The following is a 25,109-nucleotide window of genomic DNA, read 5'->3' as shown; positions in this document are numbered from 1 at the left end:
GATCATTTTACATACAGTGGTTACTGTGGCACCATGGGAGAGACTACCATCAATGTACTAGTACTGGAACAGAGTAGATTTTATTCGTTTGCGTTGCATATCATACTCCATCCCGGAGAATATATTATTTTACGGTTTATGTTACTTTGATCTTTTCTTCTGCGTTACTTCTTTATGCCAGTCACATTTATACTTTTACTTGGCTTGCTATTTCTTTTTGTTTCACACTTCCATTTTAAATTCCTTAAGCCAATTTCATGTACAATACTTCAATAACAATTAATATATCTGATAAGCCCCTTGAAACCTTCTCATTGTAATTTTAATCTTAAAAAGTATTTTTGCACTTAAGTAAATATGTTACCATGTGCAAGCCTATATACTGCTATGTGAATAGATATCTCTGACTACTTAAACCAAAGGTATATTGGCTATCTGACATCGCCTTTCATTATTACTCTATAATTATATATAAAATGTAGATAATGTTATGTCAATCACATTTAACCTTCTCTGATCTCCCATGATTCTGTGCACTGAAGACTCAAGGCCAGGTCTTTGCTGACTGCTTGATAAGTGAATGAGTGATTATCCTACTTGCTAATAGACAATGATATAGAAAATGCATCAGAATGTAGGGAATATTAATGAGGAGCTGCAAAAGCAGCGATAACAATACAAGATGCTAACATCATCTACTAAGAACATGGGCTGACTCTAGTCATTGATTACAGTGGTGGATATTTGGCGTTTGATCAGTCAGAATGGTTAAGACTTACCTCTGCCTAATAAAGCTGTAAAAATAAATTATTCCATTGGGTAACCTTCATTACAATGTGTAATACTATAATGGCATAACTATAATGCTTTGATGGCATAACATTAATTACATACACTATATATATATATATATATATATATATATATATATATATACACACACACACACACACATATATATAAATATATATATAATATGTGAAGAAAATGGAGAGCGCACTCATGAGTGTATAAATATAAACACTTTACTGAAAATATATGCTCCCATACATGTAAGTTTAAAGTCACAAGTATTGCGTGGTCACTTAGCCGCTTTACCGGAGCCGCCGCTGTTTCAAGTCACCCGGCTCTCCTCCTCGCCAACTTTGGATCCCGCGGATGACGTCACAGCGTCCACGTTGTTTTAGGCCACGTCCAATGCGTTTCATAATATCGGGACTTCGTCAGGGGTGTGGTTTGTCTCCAAATGTCTCAATATATATACACCACTCCTAATCAAGTAATCAGTGTACTCCATCATTGGATAATTAAAAAATGCATCCATTACTCACAATTGATTGCGTTACTCATACATTTAACTACAATAAACATTATGTTTACAAACTCATTCATAAATGAAGTATTTATATCATCCCTATAGGACGAAACACGTTGGACAAGTCCTAAAACAACGTGGATGCTGTGACATCATCTGCTGGATCTGAAGCTGGCAAGGAAGAGAACCGAGTGACTTGAAACAGTGGCGGCTCCTGTAAAGCAGCTTAGCGGCTAAGTGACTGCGCAATACTTGTGATTTGAAACTTGCATGTACGTGAGCATATATTTTCAGTAAAGTGTTTTTATTTATACACTCAGGAGTGCGCTCTTCATTTTCTTCACATAGACCTACATAATCTATACACCGGTGGCTTGGAGTGGGATATAGCAGCACTTGAACAATTTAATACTTTGGATGCACCTGGGACTTTTGCGCATGGACTGAGTATATATATAATTTACACCAGTGGCCAAAGTGGTAATTTTGTAGAGGGGGTATGGAAAAGTGAAGGTTGTAATTATGCGCGCAACGAAGGCGTGTGCGCTCAGAAAAAGGGTGTGTGGCCACTCAAAAGGGTGTGTGTCCTTAAATGTAGTGTACCACACCATATATCCCTTATATACATTATACACCACAATAGTAGGACCCCTTATACTATCTAGTACTGGTGTCCCTTACACATTATGCCACTCTGAATGGGACAAAATTTCCATGGAATGAGCCAAAATTCACATTACGCCACACACAGTATGCCACACAGTATGATCCAAACTTCACATTATGCCACACTGTATGAGCCAAAATTCACATTATGATCCACAAATCACATTATGCAACACAGTATGATCCACAATTCACATTATGCCACACAGTATGATCTACAATTCACATTATGCAACACAGTATGATGATCCACAATTCAGGGACAGGGAGAGTGACATCAGGGACAGTGAAAGAGAGAGTGACAGCAGGGACAGGGAGAGTGACAGCAGGGACAGTGACAGAGAGAGTGACAGCAGGGACAGTGACAGAGAGAGTGACAGCAGTGATGGAGGGATAGATAGAGTGACAGAGGGACATAATGAAGCAGGGTAACAGTTCCTAATAAGCAGCGGAGGGAGCTGTGGTCAGCGGCGGCGTAGAGGCTGTAGTCAGTGGCAGTGAGGAGAAGGCCCTGGGAGGTGGCGGTGCGGAGAAGGCCTTGGGCAGCGGCAGTGCGGAGGACGTGGGTGGTGGTGGTGAGGGGAAGGCCTGGGGCAGCAGTGGTGTGGAGATGGCCTTTGGTCCCTATGACCGCCACCGTTTGAAATCTGCCGTGGACCGGTGGCCGCTCCTGATTTGCTGCTGGTTCCACCGCTTGAACAGCACAGAATTTGATCTTCAGTGCTCGAAGTGCCGGTATGCAATACCGGTGTATACCGGCCCACTTCGAGCACTGATTTACACATATATTAGGGTTTTTTTATACTGTATTGTGCAATTGTTGTTTAGATAAAAGAAATAATTCAACATTGGCATAATAACCAGTTAGATTCTACTTGATATTTTCTAGCACAGTTTACAAAATGAACACAAACATGATTGGTTATTAGTAGATACAGAATCTTTTTTGCTCAGTTAGGGGTGCACAAGCCTTCTTATCATATTTTAATTTAATTTCCCCCCAATTATGTTTTGCGCAAGACAGACTTTATACTAATGTATATGACAGATCAGCAGATCATGCAACATGCGTTGTCTGCAAGCGGTAGACTAAATGTATACACAATGAAATCCTGATCCATATAATCCATGATGCAGAATTCGAAAATAAGAATTAAAGCTGCCCCCTCAGAACAGCCTGAATTCATTGTGGCTTGGATTCAACAAGGTGCTGGAAACAAATACACATGCATGCTATGAATCTCCTGTTACATAAAATTCCAATGGTGATCTATTGGATTGGGATCTGATGATGATGGAGGCCATTGTAGAACACTGACCTCGTTGTCTTGCTCATGGAACCAGCTTCAGATGATGCGTGCTTTGTGTACTATCCTGCTGGGAGCATGTAGATGGCTATGTTGTGGCCATAAAGGAATGCACATGGTAATCAACAATACTCATGTATGTTGTGGAGTTTAAATGACCCTCAAATGGCATTGAAGGGATGAATTTGTGGCATGAACATATTCCCCACATCATTACTCCATGACATAAGCCAGAATGGATTCATGCCAGATTCTGATCGTATCCTTTGCATGTTGCAGTAGACATCAAGATTCATCATACCAGGCATAGTTTTCCAATGTTGAACTGTCCAGTTTTGATGAGCCTGCACCCAATGTAGCCTCAGCTTCCTGTTCCTAGTAGACATAAGTAATGGTTCAATGAGCTGTGCTTCAGAGATGTTCTTCTGTATACCACTGTTGTGACATTGTTATTGATCTACTGTCTACTTCCTGACAGCTTGAGCCAGCCTGACCAATCTCCACAGACCTATTTCAATAACAATGCATTAATTCCCCCATAACTAGCACTCACTAGAGACTGTTGTTTATGAAAATCCCGAGAGATCATCAATTTCTGCAATATTTAAAACACCCCATCTGGCACTACCAACAACAGCCAAAGTCACTTAGAACACATTTCTTCCCTACTCTGATGTTTAGTAGAGATGTGCACTTGAAATTTTTCGGGTTTTGTGTTTTGGTTTTGTGTTCGGTTCCGCGGCCGTGTTTTGGGTTCGACCGCGTTTTGGCAAAACCTCACCGAATTTTTTTTGTCGGATTCGGGTGTGTTTTGGATTCGGGTGTTTTTTTCAAAAAACACTAAAAAACTGCTTAAATCATAGAATTTGGGGGTCATTTTGATCCCAAAGTATTATTAACCTCAAAAACCATAATTTCCACTCATTTTCAGTCTATTCTGAATACCTTACACCTCACAATATTATTTTTAGTCCTAAAATTTGCACAGAGGTCGCTGGATGACTAAGCTAAGCGACCCTAGTGGCCGACACAAACACCTGGCCCATCTAGGAGTGGCACTGCAGTGTCACGCAGGATGGCCCTTCCAAAAAACCCTCCCCAAACAGCACATGACGCAAAGAAAAAAAGAGGCACAATGAGGTAGCTGTGTGAGTAAGATAAGCGACCCTAGTGGCCGACACAAACACCGGGCCCATCTAGGAGTGGCACTGCAGTGTCACGCAGGATGTCCCTTCCAAAAAACCCTCCCCAAACAGCACATGACGCAAAGAAAAAAAGAGGCGCAATGAGGTAGCTGTGTGAGTAAGATAAGCGACCCTAGTGGCCAACACAAACACCGGGCCCATCTAGGAGTGGCACTGCAGTGTCACGCAGGATGTCCCTTCCAAAAAACCCTCCCCAAACAGCACATGACGCAAAGAAAAAAAGAGGCGCAATGAGGTAGCTGTGTGAGTAAGATAAGCGACCCTAGTGGCCGACACAAACACCTGGCCCATCTAGGAGTGGCACTGCAGTGTCACGCAGGATGTCCCTTCCAAAAAACCCTCCCCAAACAGCACATGACGCAAAGAAAAAAAGAGGCGCAATGAGGTAGCTGTGTGAGTAAGATAAGCGACCCTAGTGGCCGACACAAACACCTGGCCCATCTAGGAGTGGCACTGCAGTGTCACGCAGGATGGCCCTTCCAAAAAACCCTCCCCAAACAGCACATGACGCAAAGAAAAAAAGAGGCGCAATGAGGTAGCTGTGTGAGTAAGATAAGCGACCCTAGTGGCCGACACAAACACCGGGCCCATCTAGGAGTGGCACTGCAGTGTCACGCAGGATGTCCCTTCCAAAAAACCCTCCCCAAACAGCACATGACGCAAAGAAAAAAAGAGGCGCAATGAGGAAGCTGTGTGAGTAAGATAAGCGACCCTAGTGGCCGACACAAACACCGGGCCCATCTAGGAGTGGCACTGCAGTGTCACGCAGGATGTCCCTTCCAAAAAACCCTCCCCAAACAGCACATGACACAAAGAAAAAAAGAGGCGCAATGAGGTAGCTGTGTGAGTAAGATAAGTGACCCTAGTGGCCGACACAAACACCTGGCCCATCTAGGAGTGGCACTGCAGTGTCACGCAGGATGTCCCTTCCAAAAAACCCTCCCCAAACAGCACATGACGCAAAGAAAAAAAGAGGCGCAATGAGGTAGCTGTGTGAGTAAGATAAGCGACCCTAGTGGCCGACACAAACACCTGGCCCATCTAGGAGTGGCACTGCAGTGTCACGCAGGATGGCCCTTCCAAAAAACCCTCCCCAAACAGCACATGATGCAAAGAAAAAAAGAGGCGCAATGAGGTAGCTGTGTGAGTAAGATAAGCGACCCTAGTGGCCGACACAAACACCTGGCCCATCTAGGAGTGGCACTGCAGTGTCACGCAGGATGGCCCTTCCAAAAAACCCTCCCCAAACAGCACATGACGCAAAGAAAAAAAGAGGCGCAATGAGGTAGCTGTGTGAGTAAGATAAGCGACCCTAGTGGCCGACACAAACACCGGGCCCATCTAGGAGTGGCACTGCAGTGTCACGCAGGATGTCCCTTCCAAAAAACCCTCCCCAAACAGCACATGACGCAAAGAAAAAAAGAGGCGCAATGAGGTAGCTGTGTGAGTAAGATAAGCGACCCTAGTGGCCGACGCAAACACCGGGCCCATCTAGGAGTGGCACTGCAGTGTCACGCAGGATGTCCCTTCCAAAAAACCCTCCCCAAACAGCACATGACGCAAAGAAAAAAAGAGGCGCAATGAGGTAGCTGTGTGAGTAAGATAAGCGACCCTAGTGGCCGACACAAACACCTGGCCCATCTAGGAGTGGCACTGCAGTGTCACGCAGGATGTCCCTTCCAAAAAACCCTCCCCAAACAGCACATGACGCAAAGAAAAAAAGAGGCGCAATGAGGTAGCTGTGTGAGTAAGATAAGCGACCCTAGTGGCCGACACAAACACCTGGCTCATCTAGGAGTGGCACTGCAGTGTCACGCAGGATGGCCCTTCCAAAAAACCCTCCCCAAACAGCACATGACGCAAAGAAAAAAAGAGGCGCAATGAGGTAGCTGTGTGAGTAAGATAAGCGACCCTAGTGGCCGACACAAACACCGGGCCCATCTAGGAGTGGCACTGCAGTGTCACGCAGGATGTCCCTTCCAAAAAACCCTCCCCAAACAGCACATGACACAAAGAAAAAAAAAGGCGCAATGAGGTAGCTGTGTGAGTAAGATAAGCGACCCTAGTGGCCGACACAAACACCGGGCCCATCTAGGAGTGGCACTGCAGTGTCACGCAGGATGTCCCTTCCAAAAAACCCTCCCCAAACAGCACATGACGCAAAGAAAAAAAGAGGCGCAATGAGGTAGCTGTGTGAGTAAGATAAGCGACCCTAGTGGCCGACACAAACACCGGGCCCATCTAGGAGTGTCACTGCAGTGTCACGCAGGATGTCCCTTCCAAAAAACCCTCCCCAAACAGCACATGACACAAAGAAAAAAAAAGGCGCAATGAGGTAGCTGTGTGAGTAAGATAAGCGACCCTAGTGGCCGACACAAACACCTGGCCCATCTAGGAGTGGCACTGCAGTGTCACGCAGGATGGCCCTTACAAAAAACCCTCCACAAACAGCACATGACGCAAAGAAAAATTAAAGAAAAAGAGGTGCAAGATGGAATTGTCCTTGGGCCCTCCCACCCACCCTTATGTTGTATAAACAGGACATGCACACTTTAACCAACCCATCATTTCAGTGACAGGGTCTGCCACACGACTGACTGAAATGACGGGTTGGTTTGGACCCCCACCTAAAAAGAAGCAATTAATCTCTCCTTGCACAAACTGGCTCTACAGAGGCAAGATGTCCACCTCATCATCATCCTCCGATATATCACCGTGTACATCCCCCTCCTCACAGATTATCAATTCGTCCCCACTGGAATCCACCATCTCAGCTCCCTGTGTACTTTGTGGAGGCAATTGCTGCTGGTCAATGTCTCCACGGAGGAATTGATTATAATTCATTTTAATGAACATCATCTTCTCCACATTTTCTGGATGTAACCTCGTACGCCGATTGCTGACAAGGTGAGCGGCGGCACTAAACACTCTTTCGGAGTACACACTTGTGGGAGGGCAACTTAGGTAGAATAAAGCCAGTTTGTGCAAGGGCCTCCAAATTGCCTCTTTTTCCTGCCAGTATAAGTACGGACTGTGTGACGTGCCTACTTGGATGCGGTCACTCATATAATCCTCCACCATTCTTTCAATGGTGAGAGAATCATATGCAGTGACAGTAGACGACATGTCCGTAATCGTTGTCAGGTCCTTCAGTCCGGACCAGATGTCAGCATCAGCACTCGCTCCAGACTGCCCTGCATCACCGCCAGCGGGTGGGCTCGGAATTCTGAGCCTTTTCCTCGCACCCCCAGTTGCGGGAGAATGTGAAGGAGGAGATGTTGACAGGTCGCGTTCCGCTTGACTTGACAATTTTCTCACCAGCATGTCTTTGAACCCCAGCAGACTTGTGTCTGCCGGAAAGAGAGATCCAAGGTAGGCTTTAAATCTAGGATCGAGCATGGTGGCCAAAATGTAGTGCTCTGATTTCAACAGATTGACCACCCGTGAATCCTTGTTAAGCGAATTAAGGGCTCCATCCACAAGTGCCACATGCCTAGCGGAATCGCTCTGTGTTAGCTCCTCCTTCAATGTCTCCAGCTTCTTCTGCAAAAGCCTCATGAGGGGAATGACCTGACTCAGGCTGGCAGTGTCTGAACTGACTTCACGTGTGGCAAGTTCAAAGGGCATCAGAACCTTGCACAATGTTGAAATCATTCTCCACTGCGCTTGAGACAGGTGCATTCCACCTCCTATATCGTGCTGAATTGTATAGGCTTGAATGGCCTTTTGCTGCTCCTCCAACCTCTGAAGCATATAGAGGGTTGAATTCCACCTCGTTACCACTTCTTGCTTCAGATGATGGCAGGGCAGGTTCAGTTGTTTTTGGTGGTGCTCCAGTCTTCTGTACGTGGTGCCTGTACGCCGAAAGTGTCCCGCAATTCTTCTGGCCACCGACAGCATCTCTTGCACACCCCTGTCATTTTTTTAAAAATTCTGCACCACCAAATTCAAGGTATGTGCAAAACATGGGACGTGCTGGAATTTGCCCATAATTAATGCACACACAATATTGCTGGCGTTGTCCGATGCCACAAATCCACAGGAGAGTCCAATTGGGGTAAGCCATTCCGCGATGATCTTCCTCAGTTGCCGTAAGAGGTTTTCAGCTGTGTGCGTATTCTGGAAAGCGGCGATACAAAGCGTAGCCTGCCTAGGAAAGAGTTGGCGTTTGCGAGATGCTGCTACTGGTGCCGCCGCTGCTGTTCTTGCGGCGGGAGTCCATACATCTACCCAGTGGGCTGTCACAGTCATATAGTCCTGACCCTGCCCTGCTCCACTTGTCCACATGTCCGTGGTTAAGTGGACATTGGGTACAACTGCATTTTTTAGGACACTGGTGAGTCTTTTTCTGACGTCCGTGTACATTCTCGGTATCGCCAGCCTAGAGAAGTGGAACCTAGATGGTATTTGGTAACGGGGGCACACTGCCTCAATAAATTGTCTAGTTCCCTGTGAACTAACGGCGGATACCGGACGCACGTCTAACACCAACATAGTTGTCAAGGCCTCAGTTATCCGCTTTGCAGCAGGATGACTGCTGTGATATTTCATCTTCCTCGCAAAGGACTGTTGGACAGTCAATTGCTTACTGGAAGTAGTACAAGTGGGCTTACGACTTCCCCTCTGGGATGACCATCGACTCCCAGCAGCAACAATAGCAGCGCCAGCAGCAGTAGGCGTTACACGCAAGGATGCATCGGAGGAATCCCAGGCAGGAGAGGACTCGTCAGAATTGCCAGTGACATGGCCTGCAGGACTATTGGCATTCCTGGGGAAGGAGGAAATTGACACTGAGGGAGTTGGTGGGGTGGTTTGCGTGAGCTTGGTTACAAGAGGAAGGGATTTACTGGTCAGTGGACTGCTTCCGCTGTCACCCAAAGTTTTTGAACTTGTCACTGACTTATTATGAATGCGCTGCAGGTGACGTATAAGGGAGGATGTTCTGAGGTGGTTAACGTCCTTACCCCTACTTATTACAGCTTGACAAAGGCAACACACGGCTTGACACCTGTTGTCCGCATTTCTGTTGAAATACTTCCACACCGAAGAGCTGATTTTTTTGGTATTTTCACCAGGCATGTCCATGGCCATATTCCTCCCACGGACAACAGGTGTCTCCCCGGGTGCCTGACTTAAACAAACCACCTCACCATCAGAATCCTCCTGGTCAATTTCCTCCCCAGCGCCAGCAACACCAATATCCTCCTCATCCTGGTGTACTTCAACACTGACATCTTCAATCTGACTATCAGGAACTGGACTGCGGGTGCTCCTTCCAGCACTTGCAGGGGGCGTGCAAATGGTGGAAGGCGCATGCTCTTCACGTCCAGTGTTGGGAAGGTCAGGCATCGCAACCGACACAATTGGACTCTCCTTGTGGATTTGGGATTTCGAAGAACGCACAGTTCTTTGCGGTGCTTTTGCCAGCTTGAGTCTTTTCATTTTTCTAGCGAGAGGCTGAGTGCTTCCATCCTCATGTGAAGCTGAACCACTAGCCATGAACATAGGCCAGGGCCTCAGCCGTTCCTTGCCACTCCGTGTGGTAAATGGCATATTGGCAAGTTTACGCTTCTCCTCCGACAATTTTATTTTAGGTTTTGGAGTCCTTTTTTTACTGATATTTGGTGTTTTGGATTTTACATGCTCTGTACTATGACATTGGGCATCGGCCTTGGCAGACGACGTTGCTGGCATTTCATTGTCTCGGCCATGACTAGTGGCAGCAGCTTCAGCACGAGGTGGAAGTGGATCTTGATCTTTCCCTAATTTCGGAACCTCAACATTTTTGTTCTCCATATTTTAATAGGCACAACTAAAAGGCACCTCAGGTAAACAATGGAGATGGATGGATACTAGTATACTTATGGATGGACTGCCGAGTGCCGACACAGAGGTAGCTACAGCCGTGGACTACCGTACTGTGTCTGCTGCTAATATAGACTGGATGATAATGAGATGAAATCAATATATATATATATATATATATATATATATAATATCACTAGTACTGCAGCCGGACAGGTATATATTATATATTTATTATGTAATGACTGATGACGGACCTGCTGGACACTGTCAGCTCAGCAGCACCGCAGACTGCTACAGTAAGCTACTATAGTAGTATGTATAAAGAAGAAAGAAAAAAAAAACAACCACTGGTAGGTGGTATACAATTATGGATGGACTGCCGAGTGCCGACACAGAGGTAGCTACAGCCGTGGACTAACGTACTGTGTCTGCTGATAATATAGACTGGATGATAATGAGATGAAATCAATATATATGTATATATAATATCACTAGTACTGCAGCCGGACAGGTATATATTATATATTTATTATGTAATGACTGATGACGGACCTGCTGGACACTGTCAGCTCAGCAGCACCGCAGACTGCTACAGTAAGCTACTATAGTAGTATGTATAAAGAAGAAAGAAAAAAAAAAAAACACGGGTAGGTGCTAGGCGGTATACAATATTATAAATATGTATTATATACAATTATATATATATATAATATATATTAAACTCATAAACTGGTGGTGATTATTAAACTGGTGGTCAGGTCACTGGTCACACTATCAGCAACTTGCAAGTAGTACTCCTGAGTCCTAAGCAGACAATCACAATATATATTATACTGGTGGTCAGTGTGGTCACAAACAATGGCAGTGTGACTGGCACTCTGGCAGCAAAAGTGTGCACTGTACGTTATATGTACTCCTGAGTCCTGAGTCCTGCTCTCAGACTCTAACTGCTCCCCACTGTCAGTGTCTCCCCCACAAGTCAGATAATACAGTCACACTATCTCTCTCTATCACTTCAGCAAGTACTAGTAGTAGTAGTACTCCTCCTAATGCTCCCCAAATTACTACCGTGTCTCTCTCTGTCTCACTCTCTTCTCGAATCTCTATAAACGGAGAGGACGCCAGCCACGTCCTCTCCCTATGAATCTCAATGCACATGTGAAAAATGGCGGCGACGCGCGGCTCCTTATATAGAATCCAAGTCTCGCGATAGAATCCGAGCCTCGCGAGAATCCGACAGCGTGATGATGACGTTCGGGCGCGCTCGGGTTAACCGAGCAAGGCGGGAAGATCCGAGTCGCTCGGACCCGTGTAAAAAAAACTGAAGTTCGGGCGGGTTCGGATTCCGAGGAACCGAACCCGCTCATCTCTAATGTTTAGTATGAACAACAACTGAACCTCTTGACCATTTCTGCATGCTATTAAGCACTGATTTGCTGCCACATGGTTTGATGACAATATATTTGCATTAATAAGCAGGTGTATCTCATAAAGTGGCTACTTTCTCAAACTTTCTCAATAGAAACTAAGTAATATGCTTGCAAGAAGCATACTTGCCTACTCTACTGGAACGGCCGGGAGGCTCACAAAAATTGGGTGACCAAGTCTCTCAGCCAGGCGCAGTTCACCCACATCCTCAGCAAACCCCTCATGACACTGTCAGAGGTGGGCGTTCCGGGGGGTCCGATAACCCGAGTCAAGCTGAAACGCATCATAGTGGACCCACCCAATGCCTCACAACACTGGTAACTTGGCATTGCAGGGGTGGGGCCATGATGTTGTAATTGTGCGACCATGCCCCTATACACCATCAGTCACCCCCACCATGCCCCCCGCTGTGCCGAACTGGCTGCCTTCACCCGGATGGGGCAGCCAGAATATTGGCAAGTATGGTAAAAAGTGTCCTATCATTAGAAAATAAAGATATTTTTTTGGTCTGTTTAAATTATGCAGACCAATGGCTACAATGTTTCTAAATAAATTAATTTCATTTATCTACAACATCACAACAAGAACAGCAATAAGGAACTGACCAGCAAATCTGACTATTGCATGATGAATTTTCCATTCAAGTCAGGATTGCCATTCTTTGCACAACATACTTTATAAGGTATGCGGTCAAGATCCCGCTGGATGGAATCTCGGCGGTCGAAATACCGACACCGGGATCCCGATCGGCACAATCCCGACATATTCTCCCTCTGTGGGTGTCCACAACACCCACAGAGCGAGTGCAGCGAGCCCACAAGGGGCTGCGTTGCGCTCGTCCCCCTGTCGGGATTGTGCCGGTCAGGATCCCGGTGTCGGTATTCCGACCCGCCGGGATTCCGACCGCCGGGATTCTGTCCGGTGGTTATACGTACTGATCCCCTTTATAATGTTTTATTTCATTCATTCATTCATTCATTCATTCTTCATCTGCAGATTCTTACTATGCTAATTAGTGCAAAGTGAGCAGGGGCTGGGTCTAGTCACCCGGTGAGGGCGTGGTCAATGCAGGGAGGTGTGGCCAGTACCCCTCCTTAGGGAAAATTGAAAAAAAAAGTTTCTGTGCGGTCGTGAAGCTGCCTCACTACCCAGCGCAGCACAAAGCAGTGTGCGTGCTTTGCTTGGGAGAGAGGCTGCTGCAACAGGGTCCTCTCATTTGCCCCTCAGCGCCACTGAAAATGAGTGGGTGTGGTATGGAAGGTAGATAGTAACTAGGTCGACCACTATTGGTCGACAGTAACTAGGTCGACAGGGTCTCTAGGTCGACGGGGTCTTTAGGTCGACATGGTCTAGGTCGACAGGTCAACATGAGGTTTTTTAGGTGTCGTTTTCTTTGTAGAGTGAGCGGGAACCCCAATTAGTGCACCGTGTCCACTCGCATGGCTCGCTTTGCTCACCATGCTTCGGGCAAGGTGCCTCGCTCCGCTACCACTTCGCTCGGCTCAGATTACCGTTCCAATTGTAGTCCACGTGGATCGTTAAGTATGAAAAAGTAAAAAAAAAAGAAAAAAATTGTGAAAAACTCATGTTGACCTTTTGACCTGTCGACCTAGAACATGTCTACATAGAGACCCTGTTGACCTAGAAACCCTGTCGACCTAGTTACTGTTGACCAATAGTGGTCGACCTAGATAGTGTCAACCTAGTTACTGTAGACCTAGAGACCGGATCCCAAATGAGTGGTGTTTAGTGAATGCCACAAAAAAAATCAGTTTTGTAAAATACACATTATGTTGGGATGCAAATGCTTTTTCCATTTGATTCCAGTATGGAGATGGTTGCCACTATTGTACATTTGTGTCTCATAGTTGCAGACATCGCTACTGTAGGAATGTCAAACTAGTGGGTCTGCATTAGCGATTCATTGCGCATCAAAACCATCTATCTACTGTATGGTAAAAGCACAGGATAGTGCTTTTATGATTGCAAGGAATCAAAAGGCCCAGGGTGTGCAAATATTGCAGAGGGGTCCCCTAGTCTCTGTATTCCCTGTGGTTGCTTCAGCTACTTAATTGTCCCTTTTAGCATATGCTCCAAAGTTGCCTACCCTCCCTCATTCTGCAGGAGACTCCCTGAAATAGTAGCAATCTCCCTCACTCCCAGCAATATCCCTGATTTTACTTTACATTCTTGGGGTAAAAACATAAATCAGAGATACATACATTCAAAAGAGTTCATCAGTGCCATTTACCTGCATTGTTATAATGATCCCTATGGCTACATGCATTTTAACTAGTGATGTGCACCGGACATTTTTCGGGTTTTGTGTTTTGGTTTTGGATTCGGTTCTGCGGCCGTGTTTTGGATTCGGACGCGTTTTGGCAAAACCTCACCGAAATTTTTTTGTCGGATTCGGGTGTGTTTTGGATTCGGGTGTTTTTTACAAAAAACCCTAAAAAACAGCTTAAATCATAGAATTTGGGGGTCATTTTGATCCCATAGTTTTATTAACCTCAATAACCATAATTTCCACTCATTTCCAGTCTTTTCTGAACACCTCACACCTCACAATATTATTTTTAGTCCTAAAATTTGCACCGAGGTCGCTGGATAGCTAAGCTAAGCGACACAAGTGGCCGACACAAACACCTGCCCATCTAGGAGTGGCACTGCAGTGTCAGGCAGGATGGCACTTCAAAAAAATAGTCCCCAAACAGCACATGATGTAAAGAAAAAAAGAGGCGCACCAAGGTCGCTGTGTGACTAAGCTAAGCGAAACAAGTGGCCGACACAAACACCTGGCCCATCTAGGAGTGGCACTGCAGTGTCAGGCAGGATGGCACTTCAAAAAAATAGTCCCCAAACAGCACATGATGCAAAGAAAAAAAGAGGCGCACCAAGGTCGCTGTGTGACTAAGCTAAGCGACACAAGTGGCCGACACAAACACCTGGCCCATCTAGGAGTGGCACTGCAGTGTCAGGCAGGATGGCACTTCAAAAAAATTGTCCCCAAACAGCACATGATGCAAAGAAAAAAAGAGGCGCACCACAGGTATAGAATGTAGATGGACAGTATACTTAATGACGACACAGAGGTAAGTACAGCAGTGCCCTTCCGTACTGCTATATATAGTATACTGGTGGTCACTGTGTCAGCAAACTGCAAAACTAAAATGCACCACAGGTATAGAATGTAGATGGATAGTATACTTAATGACGACACAAAGGTAGGTACAGCAGTGGCCTTCCGTACCGTACTGCTATATATACTGGTGGTCACTGTGTCAGCAAACTGCAAAACTAAAATGCACCACAGGTATAGAATGTAGATGGATAGTATACTTAATGAATGACGACACAGAGGTAGGTACAGCAGTGGCCTTCCGTACTGCTATATATAGTATACTGGTGGTCACTGTGTCAGCAAACTGCAAAACTAAAATGCACAACAGGTATAGAATGTAGATGGATAGTATACTTAATGAATGATGACACAGAGGTAGGTACAGCAGTGGCCTTCCGTACTGCTATATATAGTATACTGGTGGTCACTGTGTCAGCAAACTGCAAAACTAAAATGCACCACAGGTATAGAATGTAGATGGATAGTATACTTAATGAATGACGACACAGAGGTAGGTACAGCAGTGGCCTTCCGTACTGCTATATATAGTATACTGGTGGTCACTGTGTCAGCAAACTGCAAAACTAAAATGCACCACAGGTATAGAATGTAGATGGATAGTATACTTAATGACGACACAGAGGTAGGTACAGCAGTGGCCTACTGTACCGTAATGCTATATATTATATACTGGTGGTCACTGGTCAGCAAAACTCTGCACTGTACTCCTCCTATATAATATTATACTGGCGGTCCCCAGTCCCCACAATAAAGCAGCACGCTGAGCACAGATATGGAGTGTTTTTCAGGCAGACAACGTATACTGGTGGTCACTGTCAGCAAAACTCTGCACTGTACTCATGCTATATAATACAGCTGCTCCCCAGTCCCCACAATTAAGCAGTGTGAGCTCAGATATATGCAGCACACTGTGAGCACAGATATGGAACGTTTTTTTCAGGCAGAGGACGGATAACTGGTGGTCACTGATCAGCAAAACTCTGCACTGTACTCCTCCTATATACAGCTGCTCCCCAGCCCTCCTCACAATTAAGCAATAGTGCACAGCACAATCAAGTTCAACAATAACGGAGAGGACGCCAGCCACGTCCTTTCCCTAACATTTCCAATGCACAAGGGAAAATGGCGGCGACGCGCGGCTGCTTATATAGAATCCGAATCTCGCAAGAATCCGACAGCGGGATGATGACGTTCGGGCGCGCTCGGGTTACTCGAGCCATACGGGAGAATCAGAGTATGGCTCGGACCCGTGTAAAAAGGGTGAAGTTCGGGGGGGTTCGGTTTCCGAGAAACCGAACCCGCTCATCACTAATTTTAACTAAGGTTTCTCTTTGCCACTTACAGTATATGGAACCTCTTGTAAAACACAATACACAAACAATTCCTGAAAAATATCAGGGTCTTTTCTTCAACAAGTAGATCTTACAAACTTTGCGGCTCATTTACATTTGGATTTAAGTCATTTTTATGACACGCCACTCAGTTGTAGCCGTGCACGTCCACGCTGATAGGTGGTACTTTCACATCTCCCTGAAATGCTTTTTCAAAAGTAGGCAGAGAGAGCAGCCAGGTTGGCTCAGCAGGGGGGCGGGCTCCGACGTGCAGTGCAGAGGGGGGCGGGCGAGAGGCGTGATGGAGGCGGAACGGGGCGTGGCGGCAGGGCGCGTCATGTAAGCCACGCCCCCCGCTGTGTAATGCCGCTATTACCGGTATTGTCCAGCAGGGGACGTGACTATGATGACACGATTCAACAAGAATCGCGTCATCGCCTGCCTGGACCGCCCATTTTACTCTCTAAGTCGGCGGCTGGGCAGGGGGGGACCCCCGAAATCGGGAGACTTGCCTGCTCTTCTGGGGGGCCGGGAGGGTCACTCGATTTTCGAGAGCCTCCCGGCCATTCCGGGAGAGTAGGCAAGTATGGGCAAGTATTCCATAGGATGTATATGCTCAAATTGATGCACATTATGCAATGTCTCCTGTAGAGATGAGCGCCTGAAATTTTTCGGGTTTTGTGTTTTGGTTTTGGGTTCGGTTCCGCGGCCGTGTTTTGGGTTCGAACGCGTTTTGGCAAAACCTCACCGAATTTTTTTTGTCGGATTCGGGTGTGTTTTGGATTCGGGTGTTTTATTCAAAAAACACAAAAAACAGCTTAAATAATAGAATTTGGGGGTCATTTTGATCCCAAAGTATTATTAACCTCAAAAACCATAATTTACACTCATTTTCAGTCTATTCTGAATACCTCACACCTCACAATATTATTTTTAGTCCTAAAATTTGCACCGAGGTCGCTGTGTGAGTAAGATAAGCGACCCTAGTGGCCGACACAAACACCGGGCCCATCTAGGAGTGGCACTGCAGTGTCACGCAGGATGTCCCTTCCAAAAAACCCTCCCCAAACAGCACATGACGCAAAGAAAAAAAGAGGCGCAATGAGGTAGCTGTGTGAGTAAGATTAGCGACCCTAGTGGCCGACACAAACACCGGGCCCATCTAGGAGTGGCACTGCAGTGTCACGCAGAATGGCCCTTCCAAAAAACCCTCCCCAAACAGCACATGACGCAAAGAAAAAAAGAGGCGCAATGAGGTAGCTGTGTGAGTAAGATTAGCGACCCTAGTGGCCGACACAAACACCGGGCCCATCTAGGAGTGGCACTGCAGTGTCACGCAGGATGGCCCTTCCAAAAAACCCTCCCCAAACAGCACATGACGCAGAGAAAAAAAGAGGCGCAATGAGGTAGCTGTGTGAGTAAGATTAGCGACCCTAGTGGCCGACACAAACACCGGGCCCATCTAGGAGTGGCACTGCAGTGTCACGCAGGATGGCCCTTCCAAAAAACCCTCCCCAAACAGCACATGACGCAAAGAAAAAAAGAGGCGCAATGAGGTAGCTGTGTGAGTAAGATTAGCGACCCTAGTGGCCGACACAAACACCGGGCCCATCTAGGAGTGGCACTGCAGTGTCACGCAGGATGTCCCTTCCAAAAAACCCTCCCCAAACAGCACATGACGCAAAGAAAAAAAGAGGCGCAATGAGGTAGCTGTGTGAGTAAGATTAGCGACCCTAGTGGCCGACACAAACACCGGGCCCATCTAGGAGTGGCACTGCAGTGTCACGCAGGATGTCCCTTCCAAAAAACCCTCCCCAAACAGCACATGACGCAAAGAAAAAAAGAGGCGCAATGAGGTAGCTGTGTGAGTAAGATTAGCGACCCTAGTGGCCGACACAAACACCGGGCCCATCTAGGAGTGGCACTGCAGTGTCACGCAGGATGTCCCTTCCAAAAAACCCTCCCCAAACAGCACATGACGCAAAGAAAAAAAGAGGCGCAATGAGGTAGCTGACTGTGTGAGTAAGATTAGCGACCCTAGTGGCCGACACAAACACCGGGCCCATCTAGGAGTGGCACTGCAGTGTCACGCAGGATGTCCCTTCCAAAAAAACCCTCCCCAATCAGCACATGATGCAAAGAAAAAGAAAAGAAAAAAGAGGTGCAAGATGGAATTGTCCTTGGGCCCTCCCACCCACCCTTATGTTGTATAAACAAAACAGGACATGCACACTTTAACCAACCCATCATTTCAGTGACAGGGTCTGCCACACGACTGTGACTGATATGACGGGTTGGTTTGGACCCCCCCCAAAAAAGAAGCAATTAATCTCTCCTTGCACAAACTGGCTCTACAGAGGCAAGATGTCCACCTCATCTTCACCCTCCGATATATCACCGTGTACATCCCCCTCCTCACAGATTATCAATTCGTCCCCACTGGAATCCACCATCTCAGCTCCCTGTGTACTTTGTGGAGGCAATTGCTGCTGGTCAATGTCTCCGCGGAGGAATTGATTATAATTCATTTTAATGAACATCATCTTCTCCACATTTTCTGGATGTAACCTCGTACGCCGATTGCTGACAAGGTGAGCGGCGGCACTAAACACTCTTTCGGAGTACACACTTGTGGGAGGGCAACTTAGGTAGAATAAAGCCAGTTTGTGCAAGGGCCTCCAAATTGCCTCTTTTTCCTGCCAGTATAAGTACGGACTGTGTGACGTGCCTACTTGGATGCGGTCACTCATATAATCCTCCACCATTCTATCAATGTTGAGAGAATCATATGCAGTGACAGTAGACGACATGTCCGTAATCGTTGTCAGGTCCTTCAGTCCGGACCAGATGTCAGCATCAGCAGTCGCTCCAGACTGCCCTGCATCACCGCCAGCGGGTGGGCTCGGAATTCTGAGCCTTTTCCTCGCACCCCCAGTTGCGGGAGAATGTGAAGGAGGAGATGTTGACAGGTCGCGTTCCGCTTGACTTGACAATTTTGTCACCAGCAGGTCTTTCAACCCCAGCAGACCTGTTTCTGCCGGAAAGAGAGATCCAAGGTAGGCTTTAAATCTAGGATCGAGCACGGTGGCCAAAATGTAGTGCTCTGATTTCAACAGATTGACCACCCGTGAATCCTTGTTAAGCGAATTAAGGGCTGCATCCACAAGTCCCACATGCCTAGCGGAATCGCTCCCTTTTAGCTCCTTCTTCAATGCCTCCAGCTTCTTCTGCAAAAGCCTGATGAGGGGAATGACCTGACTCAGGCTGGCAGTGTCTGAACTGACTTCACGTGTGGCAAGTTCAAAGGGCATCAGAACCTTGCACAACGTTGAAATCATTCTCCACTGCACTTGAGACAGGTGCATTCCACCTACTATATCGTGCTCAATTGTATAGGCTTGAATGGCCTTTTGCTGCTCCTCCAACCTCTGAAGCATATAGAGGGTTGAATTCCACCTCGTTACCACTTCTTGCTTCAGATGATGGCAGGGCAGGTTCAGTAGTTTTTGGTGGTGCTCCAGTTTTCTGTACGTGGTGCCTGTACGCCGAAAGTGTCCCGCAATTCTTCTGGCCACCGACAGCATCTCTTGCACGCCCCTGTCGTTTTTTAAAAAATTCTGCACCACCAAATTCAAGGTATGTGCAAAACATGGGACGTGCTGGAATTGGCCCAGATTTAATGCACACACAATATTGCTGGCGTTGTCCGATGCCACAAATCCACAGGAGAGTCCAATTGGGGTAAGCCATTCAGCGATGATCTTCCTCAGTTGCCGTAAGAGGTTTTCAGCTGTGTGCGTATTCTGGAAAGCGGTGATACAAAGCGTAGCCTGCCTAGGAAAGAGTTGGCGTTTGCGAGATGCTGCTACTGGTGCCGCCGCTGCTGTTCTTGCGGCGGGAGTCCATACATCTACCCAGTGGGCTGTCACAGTCATATAGTCCTGACCCTGCCCTGCTCCACTTGTCCACATGTCCGTGGTTAAGTGGACATTGGGTACAGCTGCATTTTTTAGGACACTGGTGACTCTTTTTCTAAAGTCTGTGTACATTTTCGGTATCGCCTGCCTAGAGAAATGGAACCTAGATGGTATTTGGTACCGGGGACACAGTACCTCCAACAAGTCTCTAGTTGGCTCTGCAGTAATGATGGATACCGGAACCACGTTTCTCACCACCCAGGATGCCAAGGCCTCAGTTATCCGCTTTGCAGTAGGATGACTGCTGTGATATTTCATCTTCCTCGCAAAGGACTGTTGAACAGTCAATTGCTTACTGGAAGTAGTACAAATGGGCTTACGACTTCCCCTCTGGGATGACCATCGACTCCCAGCGGCAACAACAGCAGCGCCAGCAGCAGTAGGCGTTACACGCAAGGATGCATCGGAGGAATCCCAGGCAGGAGAGGACTCGTCAGAATTGCCAGTGACATGGCCTGCAGGACTATTGGCATTCCTGGGGAAGGAGGAAATTGACACTGAGGGAGTTGGTGGGGTGGTTTGCGTGAGCTTGGTTACAAGAGGAAGGGATTTACTGGTCAGTGGACTGCTTCCGCTGTCACCCAAAGTTTTTGAACTTGTCACTGACTTATTATGAATGCGCTGCAGGTGACGTATAAGGGAGGATGTTCCGAGGTGGTTAACGTCCTTACCCCTACTTATTACAGCTTGACAAAGGGAACACACGGCTTGACACCTGTTGTCCGCATTTCTGGTGAAATACCTCCACACCGAAGAGCTGATTTTTTTGGTATTTTCACCTGGCATGTCAACGGCCATATTCCTCCCACGGACAACAGGTGTCTCCCCGGGTGCCTGACTTAAACAAACCACCTCACCATCAGAATCCTCCTGGTCAATTTCCTCCCCAGCGCCAGCAACACCCATATCCTCCTCATCCTGGTGTACTTCAACACTGACATCTTCAATCTGACTATCAGGAACTGGACTGCGGGTGCTCCTTCCAGCACTTGCAGGGGGCGTGCAAATGGTGGAAGGCGCATGCTCTTCACGTCCAGTGTTGGGAAGGTCAGGCATCGCAACCGACACAATTGGACTCTCCTTGTGGATTTGGGATTTCAAAGAACGCACAGTTCTTTGCGGTGCTTTGCCTTTTGCCAGCTTGAGTCTTTTCAGTTTTCTAGCGAGAGGCTGAGTGCTTCCATCCTCATGTGAAGCTGAACCACTAGCCATGAACATAGGCCAGGGCCTCAGCCGTTCCTTGCCACTCCGTGTGGTAAATGGCATATTGGCAAGTTTACGCTTCTCCTCCGACAATTTTATTTTAGGTTTTGGAGTCCTTTTTTTACTGATATTTGGTGTTTTGGTTTTGACATGCTCTGTACTATGCCATTGGGCATCGGCCTTGGCAGACGACGTTGCTGGCATTTCATCGTCTCGGCCATGACTAGTGGCAGCAGCTTCAGCACGAGGTGGAAGTGGATCTTGATCTTTCCCTAATTTTGGAACCTCAACATTTTTGTTCTCCATATTTTAATAGGCACAACTAAAAGGCACCTCAGGTAAACAATTGAGATGGATGGATTGGATACTAGTATACAATTATGGACGGGCTGCCGAGTGCCGACACAGAGGTAGCCACAGCCGTGAACTACCGCACTGTACTGTGTCTGCTGCTAATATATAGACTGGTTGATAAAGAGATAGTATACTCGTAACTAGTATGTATGTATAAAGAAAGAAAAAAAACCCACGGTTTGGTGGTATATACAATTATGGACGGGCTGCCGAGTGCCGACACAGAGGTAGCCACAGCCGTGAACTACCGCACTGTACTGTGTCTGCTGCTAATATATAGACTGGTTGATAAAGAGATAGTATACTCGTAACTAGTATGTATGTATAAAGAAAGAAAAAAAAACCACGGTTAGGTGGTATATACAATTATGGACGGGCTGCCGAGTGCCGACACAGAGGTAGCCACAGCCGTGAACTACCGCACTGTACTGTGTCTGCTGCTAATATATAGACTGGTTGATAAAGAGATAGTATACTCGTAACTAGTATGTATGTATAAAGAAAGAAAAAAAAACCACGGTTAGGTGGTATATACAATTATGGACGGGCTGCCGAGTGCCGACACAGAGGTAGCCACAGCCGTGAACTACCGCACTGTACTGTGTCTGCTGCTAATATATAGACTGGTTGATAAAGAGATAGTATAATCGTAACTAGTATGTATGTATAAAGAAAGAAAAAAAAACCACGGTTAGGTGGTATATACAATTATGGACGGGCTGCCGAGTGCCGACACAGAGGTAGCCACAGCCGTGAACTACCGCACTGTACTGTGTCTGCTGCTAATATATAGACTGGTTGATAAAGAGATAGTATACTCGTAACTAGTATGTATGTATAAAGAAAGAAAAAAAAAACCACGGTTAGGTGGTATATACAATTATGGACGGGCTGTCGAGTGCCGACACAGAGGTAGCCACAGCCGTGAACTACCGCACTGTACTGTGTCTGCTGCTAATATAGACTGGTTGATAAAGAGATAGTATACTCGTAACTAGTATGTATGTATAAAGAAAGAAAAAAAAACCACGGTTAGGTGGTATATACAATTATGGACGGGCTGCCGAGTGCCGACACAGAGGTAGCCACAGCCGTGAACTACCGCACTGTACTGTGTCTGCTGCTAATATATAGACTGGTTGATAAAGAGATAGTATACTCGTAACTAGTATGTATGTATAAAGAAAGAAAAAAAAACCACGGTTAGGTGGTATATACAATTATGGACGGGCTGCCGAGTGCCGACACAGAGGTAGCCACAGCCGTGAACTACCGCACTGTACTGTGTCTGCTGCTAATATATAGACTGGTTGATAAAGAGATAGTATACTCGTAACTAGTATGTATGTATAAAGAAAGAAAAAAAAACCACGGTTAGGTGGTATATACAATTATGGACGGGCTGCCGAGTGCCGACACAGAGGTAGCCACAGCCGTGAACTACCGCACTGTACTGTGTCTGCTGCTAATATAGACTGGTTGATAAAGAGATAGTATACTACTAATATTATATACTGGTGGTCAGGTCACTGGTCACTAGTCACACTGGCAGCGGCACTCCTGCAGCAAAAGTGTGCACTGTTTAATTTTAATATAATATTATGTACTCCTGGCTCCTGCTATAACCTATAACTGGCACTGCAGTAGTGCTCCCCAGTCTCCCCCACAATTATAAGCTGTGTGAGCTGAGCAGTCAGACAGATTATATAGATGATGCAGCACACTGGCCTGAGCCTGAGCAGTGCACACAGATATGGTATGTGACTGACTGAGTCACTGTGTGTATCGCTTTTTTCAGGCAGAGAACGGATATATTAAATAAACTGCACTGTGTGTCTGGTGGTCACTCACTATATAATATATTATGTACTCCTGGCTCCTGCTATAACCTATAACTGGCACTGCAGTAGTGCTCCCCAGTCTCCCCCACAATTATAAGCTGTGTGAGCTGAGCAGTCAGACAGATATATAATATTATATATAGATAATAGATGATGCAGCACACTGGCCTGAGCCTGAGCAGTGCACACAGATATGGTATGTGACTGAGTCACTGTGTGCTGTGTATCGCTTTTTTCAGGCAGAGAACGGATTATAAATAAAAGTGGTGGTCACTGGTCACTATCAGCAAAACTCTGCACTGTACACTACTGAGTACTCCTAATGCTCCCCAAAATTAGTAAATCAAGTGTCTAAACGGAGAGGACGCCAGCCACGTCCTCTCCCTATCAATCTCAATGCACGTGTGAAAATGGCGGCGACGCGCGGCTCCTTATATAGAATCCGAGTCTCGCGATAGAATCCGAGCCTCGCGAGAATCCGACAGCGTCATGATGACGTTCGGGCGCGCTCGGGTTAACCGAGCAAGGCGGGAAGATCCGAGTCGCTCGGACCCGTGAAAAAAAACATGAAGTTCTGGCGGGTTCGGATTCAGAGAAACCGAACCCGCTCATCTCTAGTCTCCTGTACAGCTTGCATGAATAACATTGCTATAAATCCCTGCACACTAAAGCTTAGACAAACACAGCAGTGTAACAAGCATTCTCTGCAACGTTCTCACATTAGCATTGTGCAGTACTATACGGATACTATTTCTGTAAATACATATATTCTCTGCTTGTTCATTAACAGACAATCTCAGTGTTTATCTTGCTCATGTAACATACATAGAAAGAGTACAGATCCTTTGGGATCAGCAAAGAGCCATATTTTTTGCAAATGAACCTTGAAGCTGAAGTATTGTTCTACTTGTTGACTAACAAAGGCCTTCGATTCTCTGAATTAAAATTCATGAATATTTTTGAACTTCATCTAAGTGCGGCCTATTCAGTAGGCATGCAGGTGTTATGCAGATGAAGGGAGTAGACCTGACCACTCTGCTTCCTAATCTGTTTCCATTTAAATAGAAAATAACTCTTCCGTGCATCACAAAAGCACAGCGATGGCTTGAAGTTTATAATAGAATGCTATTAACTCCTTTTCCTGCCTTTTCTGATGCATTGGTGAATTGCAAGGTGTACTCTATGCGGCAAGATAGACTGTATTAGTTATTCTATATATGGAACAGAAATAATCCAATACCTGTATATAATTATTAATTTTGTTACAAAATTAGATTTATGTGTGCATAGCACAAGTAATATGTAGGGCTGGATTCAGAATAATAAAATAAATAAAATAATAATAATAAACAATAATAAAATAAATAAGTCTTAGCTATAATAAACACATACTATTAAACTTTTCTAGGAGGTCAGTTATTAAGAGCATCATAAAACTTCTTGTATTTTCACCACTGCGCCTCGATAGTCTGCCAAACGCACATAATTTATTTATTACTAGTTATTTATATAGTGCACACATATTCTGC

At 46.1% G+C, this 25,109-nt stretch overlaps 1 long non-coding RNA gene across 1 annotated transcript in view; it reads right to left on the bottom strand.

Moving 5' to 3' along the window:
• Positions 1 to 2,767: 2,767 nt before the first annotated feature.
• Positions 2,768 to 25,109, bottom strand: part of LOC134947762 (uncharacterized) — a 276,093-nt gene continuing 253,751 nt past the window's right edge. The window contains exon 3 of the long non-coding RNA XR_010182755.1: positions 2,768 to 3,663. This is a non-coding gene — a long non-coding RNA (uncharacterized LOC134947762). The remainder of the gene's footprint in view (positions 3,664 to 25,109) is intronic.

Source organism: Pseudophryne corroboree, chromosome 8 (genome assembly GCF_028390025.1).
Source record: "Pseudophryne corroboree isolate aPseCor3 chromosome 8, aPseCor3.hap2, whole genome shotgun sequence".
Taxonomy (NCBI): domain Eukaryota; kingdom Metazoa; phylum Chordata; class Amphibia; order Anura; family Myobatrachidae; genus Pseudophryne; species Pseudophryne corroboree.
Note: the sequence above shows the minus strand (reverse complement) of the source record. Positions and strands in the feature narration are given on the sequence as shown.